This window comes from Camelus dromedarius, chromosome 3 (genome assembly GCF_036321535.1).
Source record: "Camelus dromedarius isolate mCamDro1 chromosome 3, mCamDro1.pat, whole genome shotgun sequence".
Lineage (NCBI taxonomy): Eukaryota > Metazoa > Chordata > Mammalia > Artiodactyla > Camelidae > Camelus > Camelus dromedarius.
In genome coordinates, this window is record NC_087438.1 from 45,296,161 (window position 1) to 45,308,461 (window position 12,301).

General features: G+C 38.0%; 1 long non-coding RNA gene across 1 annotated transcript in view; it reads left to right on the top strand.

Annotated features, from left to right (window-relative positions):
* LOC116150886 (uncharacterized) overlaps positions 1-12,301 on the top strand; it is a 65,700-nt gene that overhangs the window by 25,578 nt on the left and 27,821 nt on the right. The window contains exon 2 of the long non-coding RNA XR_010380470.1: positions 6,801-6,907. This is a non-coding gene — a long non-coding RNA (uncharacterized LOC116150886). The remainder of the gene's footprint in view (positions 1-6,800; positions 6,908-12,301) is intronic.

Below are 12,301 nucleotides of genomic sequence, written 5' to 3' on the forward strand. Positions count from 1 at the left end.
TTTGTTCAAAATACAGAAGTTGCTTAGCCAGGACCAAGATAGTACAAAAGAAAGAGAATAGGGTTTGTATTTTCAAGAAACTTGCTGTCTAGAGATGAAGAAAGAACAAAATTTACATATAAATATATAGTTTTATATTTGTATATATATATATATATATATATATATATATATATACACACACACACACACACACATATTGTTCAATGTATATAAATAGGTTTTTGTATATATATTATTTCTATTAATTAGGAGATACTATATATACATATGCACATGTTATAAAATATTAATTGGTATATATATATATAATACACACACACACCCTTTTTTCCAAGGATATTATTTTCAATCTTCACAAGTTAATAATTTCACTTAAAATAGGGGCATTCTTTTTTAACTCTGATAAGATTATTCTAAATTTACCTGAAAGTGAAAAGAAACATTCACAAATAACTAAAAAAATTTTTTGAAAAACATTGAAATTTAAGTGGAGACATGTCCTGTTAGCTGCTTCAGAACCAAGCTTGTATCTTAATTTTTAATTTAAGAATTTTCCAAAATTGATGTCAGGCACAAAACTGTAGACCTAGGAAGCTCGCAGAACACCAAAGAGAATAAATGTCTAAAAACAAAACAAAACAAAAACCAAAAACCACTACATCTATGCATCTCATATTCAACCTACAGTATATTAAAGATAAAGGGGAAATCTTGAAAGACATCAGAGGGAGGATTAAAAACACCTTACTTGAATAAAGAACAAAGATAAGAATTACATCTACTTCTACCCAGAGACCCTGTAAGCAAAAAGAGATAGAGTAAAATATTTAAAGTTTTGAGAGAAAACAAACAAAAAACCCCACCAACCTAGAATTCTCTATCCTGAGAAATTGTCCTTCCATAGTGAAGGAGAAATAACGCCTTTTTCAGAAAAATTAAAATTGAGCCACATGATAGAAGCCCACTCCCCACAGCAGGGGCCACAGTTCCCTGTGAAGGCTTCTTTTCTGCTTATATGTCACTTATCCAGTAATATAGCAAGTTCACCTGGAAAACCTTCCCTGGAAGCAGGAGCAACCCATCGACACCCATTTGACTAAACGGCTCTAAAGAGGGAAATAAAATGATAAGTTAAAGCAATATTCAACAGATTATGGCCACCAAGTTTGGGGTGTTGTTCAGAGTTGTGTAGTGGGAAGTACACACACACACACCACACACAAAATTGCTTGTGTCACGTTGTGATGGAAAGTCCCTGATACAGAACCAGGAAGTTGTTTGGGGGAAACAACTGACCTAAGCAGTGCCAGGCCTTCTTGCTATTTCCTGTTAACCATTCTGTCCCTTTGCCTTAATCTTTGCTGACCCCTGCTACTTCTTTAAGTGTACAGTGGACAACATTGTCAGTTCTCCCAACTTTCAGCCAAAATTTTACATCACTTTTGTACATTTTAGTGCAGGTAATCAGACAAGGCATTCATTGGTTCCCAGCAAGAATGGACTGAGTATCTCTCCAATGCTTATACTAAAGTGTGGAACAGCACGCTTTCTTTCCAGTTTGCAGATGGGAAACTTGAGGCAGGGGCAGAAGACTTTCCATGGGCCCCTGAAATCACAGCTTGGCCCAGTCCTGATAATCAGTGCTTAGGTGTCTGTAAGGCAGTGAATAGCTTCTCTCTATTTATTATTTCCCTAAAGAAGTTCCAGGTTTCTGAAAAGGACCAGGCTGTGGCCTTCCAGTGCTGTTTGTTCTTTGTTAGACTGAATCACCCATGACTATGTCCATGACAAACAGGTCCTACACCCAACTTCAGGTGTAGACTCCAGCCTTCTGGAGTACCTTATTTCTGTGAATAAAAAATTGCAAGATGAAAATCAGCAGTCTCAAGACTGCCTCTCTAATAGCCTGGCTAAAACAACTTAATCCTACAGTGCCCCTCACAGCTGTGTTTTTGGTCATGGAAGCTGAATTTGGGCCCCAGGTAGAAAAGTGTCGGTATTTATTTGTTGGTAGTGGTGATATCTTGTTTGTTTTGTTTTGCTAGTAAAGTGTCTTCTTTAAAAGAAAAAAAATCAATAAGGAAAGGGTGGGATACATAAAAGTGAAGATGGTGATGATGGTAATAATGAGGCGGAGGAGGAGGAAGAGGAGATAGCTAACCAGTATCAGGTAGTATTCTCTGTTCTTTGCATGTTATAACTCAGAATAGTTCACTTAACAAATATATGAAGTTGTAAATGTTATCATCTATAATTTACAAGTGAGGAAATGAGGTAACAAGAGACAGGTTCATAGTGCACAGTTCACAGTGTACATATATAGCTAGTAGGATGTATGCTTAAAAGTTAGTCTCTCACCCACATTATTTTTCTGAAATAAATTCTAAGAAATTTGAACAGTTAAACACACTAAGTGAAATTAGAAAAGTACCTGGAGGAGAATTTTTTAAAAATATTTATGGCATGTCAGATTATGTGATATAAGACATTTTCTAGGCATAAATACAGAAGAAATCACAAACATATCTAAACAGCTATGTTTAACTTCTAATTGTCTAAAAGCATATATCCAATTAAGAAGCAATTTTTTTAAAAGCCAGAAATATTCCTAATGGGTAATACCCTCAGTATGTAAAGTGTTTATAAGTCAACAAGAAAAAACAGTAATAACCTGAAAGATAAATGGTCAAAGAATAGGGATAATTCACAAAGGGAAAAGCAAACATTGCCAGTGCTATATAAAAAGTAATAATAACAGCTATTATTTAGTTATTACTCAGGGCTGGAGACTGTGCTAAATATTTTAATTATCTTATTAAATCTCAAAAAAAAAAAAAAACTGCCATGCACGCCCAAGATCACACAGCTAGTACACAGCAAGATTGGGAATCTAAGCCAAACCACAACTCTAAGCTCATTATTTAAACATAAAGCCATATTCCAGTGATGTGCTGGTGTTGGCTCATTCCCACTTGCTATAGTGCACTGAATATAACTCTTCCCAATTCCATGTTCAATTATGTCCTGTTGGTAGCTTGAAATAGGCTGTGGTGGGAGTATTTACACCACAGAAATTAGCATATGCTACAATGAGTCCCCCGAAGCTAATTATTAAATAGTTATCGACCTACTGTTTACTGTCTTCCTAAGACATCCTGGAATCAGTTCAGATTTAAGGACCTGAACACAGGAAATTTATGAAAGCACAAGTAATACTGCTGAACTGTTTTCCCAGATGTCAACCTCATTGCTCAAAGAAATGTGAACTAAAATGAGAGTTTGATACCATATTTGCCTACAAATTAGTAAATATTAGAAGAGAACAATGGTAAAATAAATTGAGAGGTCAAAGGCACGTAAATTACTTCAGCCTTTCTAGAAAAGTATTTGGAACTATATATCAAGATTCTTTGAGAAGTTCATGTATTTCAATCTCATAATTCCACTCCTGAAAACCTAGGGGGAAATAATCAGTGATGTATACAGTAAAATGTGCATTAGGATGTTCATTTCAACATTGTTTAGAGTAAAAACTTGAAATCTCCCTAAATAGGATGGATAGTAGGACAACAGTTAAATAATATATGTGACAATCACATGATGAAATGTAATAGAATATTAAAAATTGTTTTCAAGTTTAAAAACTTGTATTGTGAAACTATATAAAATAATTCATATATTATTCAAAATATATATACATATTTCTATACATATATAATGTATACATTCAGATTTATAGTCAGGTCTTGTTTATATACCTCAGTAAAGTTTAGCATTTTTCTTCATATAAATCTTGCATATATTTGATAAGTGTGTCTGTATGTATATAATGTATGTATATATAATACAAATATCTATAATGCATTTATATATACTGATATTATGTTTTTAAAATTAAACAAATGGGAATATGCATCATGCTTACTGAATTGAAGACTGAATATTATAAAAATGCCAGTTCTTTAAATGTTAATTTATGTTTCATGAAATATAAACATAAAAAGAAATATCATGTACAGCTCCAGTAGAATTACTCTTCTTTGAACTTGGTTAAATGATTCTACAGTTCATCTGTAAAATTATGTGGGATTGTGAATGATTTTCTCATTTAGGAGTTTTACTTTCCAAACTTTATATGATGAGCACATATCGATTCTACATCTAAAAAATACTTATAATAATAGTATAAATGCTTAATACGTATTTAATAAGTACATAATGAGGTTTTTAGAATATGGATAGTCTTTTTATATACATGGATCTTGTGATGAGGAATAATGCGTATTATAATTATAATTACGTGTCACTGATCCCAAAGGGAGAGATTTTTCTGTTAAAGGATCTGGGGACACAGGAAAGATGCTATTATCTGTATGTCAGGTGAACATTTGTGCACACGCTATAATCAGGGTTATAATCTGTTCACTTGAAATCAAGATGGTGACCCTGCTGCTCTCTGAGAGTCCTTTTATATCTCTCATTACTGGAAGCTGACTGGAAACATCACACATTCATTGAGGCTTCATAGCTCCCCTCTTCCAGAAACTATTGTCTTGGGTGTCTCACTTTGTACTCCCTTAGGGAAAGTACTGCTTTCAGCTTTAGGAGGTTAAAAATAAAACGCCTGATAATAAATCATCAGAGCATTTCTAAATTCTGAAAGTGTGACAGTGGCCTTAGGATTCCTGTCTAGATTAGTTTATTTTCCCCTAGAATGAACATTGAAACCAAATGTAAGTTTTGCAATAGAGGTAACCTTGTATACAGGAAATAGCATGGAATTTGAAATCCCAAGACCTGGTTTGAGTCACATTCTCCCCTCTGCCTAATTGAGTGGTGGAGAACAAGCCAGTTAACTCTACATTTTCCACACATCATTCACTGTTTCATTCAGTCAACCGGTATTTATTGCCCTACTATGTATCAAGCACTGTCTTGGCACTAGAAATCAGTAAAGGAGAGAAGAAAAGCTCATGCCTATATAGATCCTACATTTTAATTGCAGACACAGACAACAAGGATCAAAAAGACTAAATAAAGATAGTTAAAAGTGCTTGCAGAGAAATTAGCCAGGGTAGACGATAGATTGTATAGGGATGGAGAGGTGTGGATTGGAGAAGGAGGTTGATGTGATGGTCAGGGAAAGCCTTTCTGAAGTTACGATATTTAAACAGAAACCGAACCTAAGGAAGTTAGCTCTGGGAAGACAAGGATGGGAGCCTGGAGATGAGAAGCCTAATTGTAAAAGCTCGGGGCTGAGGAGAGACCATCAAGGCCAGTGGAGCTAGAGTGAGTGAGCAAAAGGGGGAGCTGGTAGGAGATGAGGTCCAAGCGGTCACATTGACCTTACCTCCAGAGCCGTCCCAGAGACAAAACAATGTGTGAGCACAGCCACAGGGTACCCAATGACTCACACTACAAAGGTGAGCAGATACCAAGGAAATAGATCCCTGGTGTCCTTGTCCTTGTCCATAGCCACACACTTTGACCAAGCAGTAGAAGTCATGTGTTTGGACAAAAGGGAATTTGGCCACTGAGATTTCCCTTGGGAGGACTTGACTGCACCAGTCTATTTGGGGCTTAGAAGAGGCCATATTGTGTTCTATAAAAGGTGTTCACTTCCTGTGCAGAAGCCATCTGGGTTAGCAGCTGGCCAGGACCCACAGCTGGTCCCTTCATGCAGTAGGCATTTGGCACATGAGTGTGTACATCTGCCATTCACACTTGGGATGTCATGTACAAGAACAACTACCTGATAACACAAGAAATTGCCAGAGAAGCTTTCGTAATGCATGGAATAGTATAAAGAAAGTTTCATTTCTAAATGTATGTAGCGCTGCATGGGTAACACATCATTGTCCCTTTACCATGCCCTTTCCCTCTGGGCTCAACTGCATGTCTTGCATCCGATGTCGTTTCTCATCTGCGTAACACTGGGAGAGGTCTGATCACTAGAAAATGATGTGGGAAACCAGGCTCAGTCATAATCACTCTTTCCCACAGTCGAAAAGGGAGTAGGACTCACTCTGTTTAGCCTTTGACAACATAATGCAGGGTTGTCAGACTTGCCTCTCTTCCCAGACCATCACCTCCCTCCTGCTACTCTGCTATTAGTCTTGACCTCGTTGCTCTTTCTGCTGTCACTGCTCCTTTGCCTCCCTCTTTCTGCAGCCCCAGCTCACACTATACTTTCCTGGGGCCAATTCTCTGCCCAGAAGTGTGGGAAGAGGAGGGAAAGGCTGCTCAGTGTCTCGGTGTAGAAATACCTGCCTTTCCGCAGGCCTCCAGGCACCACAGTCCAAGAACACAAACTCTTTCATAAGCTTTGGGCTCACAAAGTGCATGTGAAACCTACACAAGTTTGAATGGGCTTGAAAGCTTTTCAAATATGCTTTCCCGTTGTTAATCTGCACATTCATCTGCACATCTGGCTTGGAAAATCTCAAGCCACAAGATCAGCTCTTCTTAGGGTGACTGGTTTGCCACTGTAATAAAGCCAAATGCGAACATGGGAGAAGAGATTGTGAGAGGCAACTCCTCTTTCCACTGGCTGCCCTTTGGGCAGGAGTTCTTCATTATGGAGATTTTTTGAGTTTCAGTTGCTTAGATAACACTTAAATTGGTCTCTCAATAAAGTGGGAGATGAAATGTTAGTCACCATCCCTCGACACTTCCAGCACATATTGCCTAGTACAGGTAACTGAACATAAAAGAAAGCCAGCCTCTCCAGTAGTCACTCATCTGGGCAAAGCCTTAGTGCTGAGCCAGAAATTAAAAGTGCCAATTCAATCTTCCAGGTCCCACCGATCTTCCTGGATTGGAAGTAGCTGCCACACTGCAGGCCACTAGGTGTTGGTTGCCAGTTGGAAAAGTCATCAAAAAGCTTTCTTGAAATGGTGATTAGGTAAGTCATTTGGATATTACTTTCAGCTCTGTCTGTTCTTCATACTGAGAGTTGATGCATTGGTTTCCCTAGGGCTGGCTCTTAAATCCACTAGATCTTGCTTTAATCATGAACGTAATTGGCTTTGTTTGTACTTTAGAAAATTACACTCCCTGAATCAATGATTGTTTTTTACAGGTGAAATCTGATAAAAATAATTTGTTAGGGTAGAATGAAAGGTCAGAGATAGACAATATTCCAGCAAGGCCTATGCTTCCTGGAGGACAGGAGCAGAAGGGTCCAGGTTTTGGGCTACCAGTGAGGGCTTCCCCACGTGTTCATTGATTATGTAAGTTCCTTCTCTAGGAATTTTTTTGTGTGTCAACAGCTTGTGGCTACACTCTTCTCTCACTCATTCTGCCACTATGTTAATACTTTCCTGAAATTTCAGTCTCTTGTTTGATGGTGAGACCACTAGGAGCACAAGCTCTGACTTTATAGATGTAGAGGCTTCCAACCTCAGTCTTTTAGACATTTCCCCTTGTCCAAGTCATTCCAACAAACATTTACCAAAAGTCAGCTGATATTAGCAGTGAGACTATAAAGGTAAGTTCTGGTCCCTGCTGTAGGTGGGTCTTAGGATCTAGAATAAGAGAGACACTTAGCAGATAATTTTAATAATTTCAGTATAACATGTTAAATACTGAACTAGAAGTCTGCCCCCTGTGCTATGAGAATACAGAGAAGGGTGCCCACAGCACAGCCTGGAGGCTCAGCCTATGACAGATTATAACTGAATTGCGTCTCAAAAGATAAGCAACATTAAGATAATTGGGAATGGTGTTCCAAATAAAGGGACAAGTAGAAGCCAAGGCAGAAAGTCATAAAAATAGCACAGAGTCTGCAAGGAATCATAATCAGTTGATAATATTTAAGCATTAAGTATGAGTCAAGAAATAACAAATAATGAAATTTTAGGTAGGTGCCAAGCACCACAGGCCTTGTAGGCCAGGCAGAGGAACCTGAATTCTATAGATGACATGTAGCCTTTGGATGTATTTAAATGGGGAATGATGTCAGATTCAATTTTAGATGGATAATTTTTTGAAAGATTTTGAAGTATAGATCCAAGGGGATAATACTGAAGACTGGGAGATGAATTATGAGGCTACTGGGTCCAGTATGGAGCTGATGAGTGGGGATAAAGAGAGAAGATAAAGCTGAGAGAATCTGGATACGGTAAGGGTTGATTGGGTATTGGGGAGGTAAGGACGAATAAGTTGGGGTTAACTTACGTCTCTCCATGGTGATGGGCTGGATAATGGAACTATCAATTGGATGAAGCATTAGAGCTGAATGAGGATGTTTACAGGTATAATTACCATGTAAGTGGCAGTGGAACACAGCGATTCCAAGGTGCCAGAATCATAGATGCTGTATCTACTAGTGATTTGCAGGACTGATATTAGAGTTTCAAGGGTAGGATTTTTTAAGGTGCAGAAGCAGCTTAACCTGGAGCTGGGATAAACCTTCTGGAAAGAAAAAAAAAAGTGAAAATATCCAAAGAAAATTCTCTGATTTGGAAATGTCATTAGTGATGTTCTCCCCTTGACCCCCAACCCTTGACATTTTGTAGTCACTGTATCATTAGAAATGTGTTTCCTTTAAGTCCACATTTCCACTGACAATACCACAAAAATGGATTCTTAAAGCATACCTCTCCTGTTTCCAATTTTTTCTGTGCAGTATCATGGAAAACTGGCCAGAATTAAATTTCCTTTCCACTCTGATTCTATCAGTGACCGTGTATATATCTCTATAAAAGCATACCTCGTTTTATTGCACTTCACTTTATGTGCCTCGCAGATACTGAGATTTTTACAAACTGAAGGTTTGTGGCAACCCTGCATCGAGCAAGCATGCCTGTATATATCTTTGTACATATGTACACCTATATGTATATACATGCAAGCATTTGTATGTACACATATTTCACTTAAGAATTAGAACTTACAAATTTTTGTGACTATAATAAAAAGCATTTGCATTTGCTTGTTCACGGAGATGAAAGCTCATTGGCTGTAGCCTTTTACCTCTTTCGTTCTCTTCCTTCCTAACTTCAGTTTTCCTTTGAAGATTTAAGTAATTTTATTTGAACACAAAAAGCATGTTTGACAAATAAATATTGAAGCTTACTGCCAGGGGTATGATTAGACAGGTGGCTGAACTACAATAGTTACATTTAAGTCAAAACTGCCCTTTGGACGAGGATTATCAACTGAAAATACAGTATAAGCTGTATATACAATCCTAAATTTTCTAGTAGTCATGTTTAAAAAAATAAAAAGAAAGCAGTAAAACGATTTTAACAATATATTTCATTTAGCCCAATGTATCCAAAATATTATCATCTTCACCTTTAATCAATATAAAGGTTATATAAATGACACTTTGTTTTCATAGGAAGTGTTCAGAATCTGGTGTGTGTTTTACACTTAGAGCACATCTCAATTCAGATAACAAATTTTCACCTGAAACCCATGATCTGTATGGGTTATGCTGTACACCAGAAATTAGTACAAAATTGTAAACTGACTACTTTTTAATTAAAAAAAATCAATTGATGGACTTCAAAGGTAATAAATACATACATGCATACATACATACATACATAAAATTTAAAAATTACACTCATGTATCCAAATTGTTGCAATCACCCTTAAAATGTCCTTAGTTGCTCTTTCTGCACTTAGAATGTTCATGGCCACATGTGGCTTTCGTGTTGGACAGAACAGCTGTAGAACTTTACCTTTCCTTTCATTCAAATCTCCTAATGCTGTAACTGAACTTGAAGCCACTGAACATTTCTGAAAGATATTTATGAAAGTTTTAAAATCACTCAAGCCTTTAAGATCTCACCTGTAAGTTGTAGTTAATGGAGCTTTTAACCTATCTCAGTCAGGCTTCTGAGGGACTTATAGGAAAGATTAAAGATCTTAAGATGGCGAAATAACAGAAAACAGAAGCATTTGATCAAGAAGATATCTGGTAGGTGTCCTGTAAAATAAATTTGTGTCAGTTTTAAAACATGAACTGTTTCATTAAGTCTTTTTATAGTATGAAGGTAGTCTTGAAGGTAAGTAAAACTTTATGGTAGGTTTTGTTGTTGTTCGGTTGGTTGGCTGGTTGTTTGGTTGTTTTATTTTGTGTCCAAATATATGATCTTAGAAAATTCACAAATTATCATCTATACTAAGAAAAATGCTCCAGTATGAACCTTGTGACCCTCAGAAGTTAAGAATTCTTATTAGTATGGTGAATCTAGCCTAAAGTTAAAGCTAGCTGATCACCTCTGTACCAACACGCACGCACGCACGCACGCATGCACGCACACACAATTATACTTCCAGACACGTGAGGCTTCAGAGCAAAAAACTTCCCTAACAAAGGCCAGCAGATGTGTTTAGACCCTATTGTTTCATCAGAGCTTAGCAGTCAGAGGGATTGTTTTGTTCCATCAAATATGTTTAATTTTCGGCAAAGGTGGAGGGGTGAGAGGCCGAGAAGCAAGGAGTCATTGCTTCCTTCTCCTTCTCTCTCAGTGAACTCCAGTGGGATGAGCCTGGCAAGAGTGGAGCCTGAACACCCTTGCACTGTGAGCCAATGTGTGGGGTCTGGAATGGAAGGGAAGAAAGAGGAGGTGATGGGCGGGTGATTCCAGGATCCCACAGGCACCTCTTGCCCTACCCCTCTTCCTCCTCCATCATTGGTGCTCAAGGTTCACCTCTGATCAGTGATTATTGAACAGATCTCTTGTCTTAGGCATCTTATGACACATCCTAAGAAACCCTGGGCTTTCATTTCTTTAATTTTTTGAAATGTTTCAGACTAGCTCTCAGAGTCTGAGGTCCACTGTCCTATCTCCCCCTCCACTAATGCATCATTTTCTAACTTTTTTTTTTGAAATTGAGCTCACGTTGTGTTTGACATTAACATTTAGAGAAAGCCAAACATTTCAGCTTCTTGACTGTGGTTTTCCTGGGTTTGAACGCCAGTTCAGTTAAACATTATAATTTCTGGACTACCTGCTATGTTTTCAGGCCTTGCTCGGAGCTTGGTGTCAAACATACTATATAAATCTCAAGTGAAGGGCAGAGGGGAACAAACTAGAAAATGCTAGACTATCTTCCATGCAAAAAGAGGGGTAATATAAATACTTATATGGCCAGATATTTCTTTTTAGACAAATTAGTAAGAGAGTATACATAATTTGGTTTTTGCTCTCAAAAGTTGCACTGGTGGTCTGGCTATTTGCATTCTGATCCTGTTACACACTGAGTGGATATTTTATGAGAATAAAGCCAAGAATGAACAGAAATCACACAGAGAAAATCTTGCTGGCTCTTTGCTTTGGACCTCTGACTGCTTCATCTGGGTCAAGGCTTCATTTAAAGACATTTAAGTAAATGAATCCACTAATTTATTTTTATCCCATTAGGAACATGGATGTGAAGTTCCATATCTCTTACTCATGGAGAATATTTTTCCATTAAATATCTAGCAACAACCCAAGTAAGGGACCCCACTGAAAATGCAGCATAGGCACAATTTGACATTTAAATCAGAGACTGATTTGAGTGGGAAGGTGGGGAGGTGGGGAGTGGCTGGCTTGAGCTGAAGGAAGAATAGGAGAGAAGGAGGAAGGCCCTTCTGTCTAGAGAAACCAGCCCCAGAGAAGAAACAGCCTCTGGGAGGGACATGCATCCATTTAACCCTCCTTCTCTCCAGTCATCTCTGCCACCGATGTCTAAATTCTCCTCTCCGTAGTCCTCACACCTCCTTCTGGTGTGAGACCCCTGTGAGAAGGTTATTTTACCTTGAGTGACTGACATAACAGCCCTCAGTGCTTTGAAGGGCCAGACACCTCTGTGGCAATTTAAGTGGCTATCTCTGGCCACCCAATCCACAGCCCTTTCCAGGTAAGAAAAGATTACTGGTTGCTAACCAGGCCATCAGAGTAGGAGTAGAGTAAAAGAAAGAAAGCATTGAAGAGTTTGGGGGTAGGATTGACTTGTAAGATGTAACAATATGAAAAGGGAGAGAATCTTTTGTGATGGAGAATTGATATTGACTGGATTTCATCAGGATGTGATTTGCTGGTGACAGAAGCAGACAGCTGGTGTGGAATAAATGATTTACTAGAGAACTATGACCGTGTGAATCACCCCTGAACAGCAGCATTGACTGCAAAATAGGGAGGCTAGGTGTGAATGTGGCTCCTTTCCCAGCGGTGTGATTCTGGGAAAATCGGCCCTCTCTGAGCATCAGTATCTTAATCCATAAAATAAGAACACTAGCTCAGATCATCTTTTACACTCCTTCAACTCTAAAATTTTTCTCTCCTTCTTACTTAAA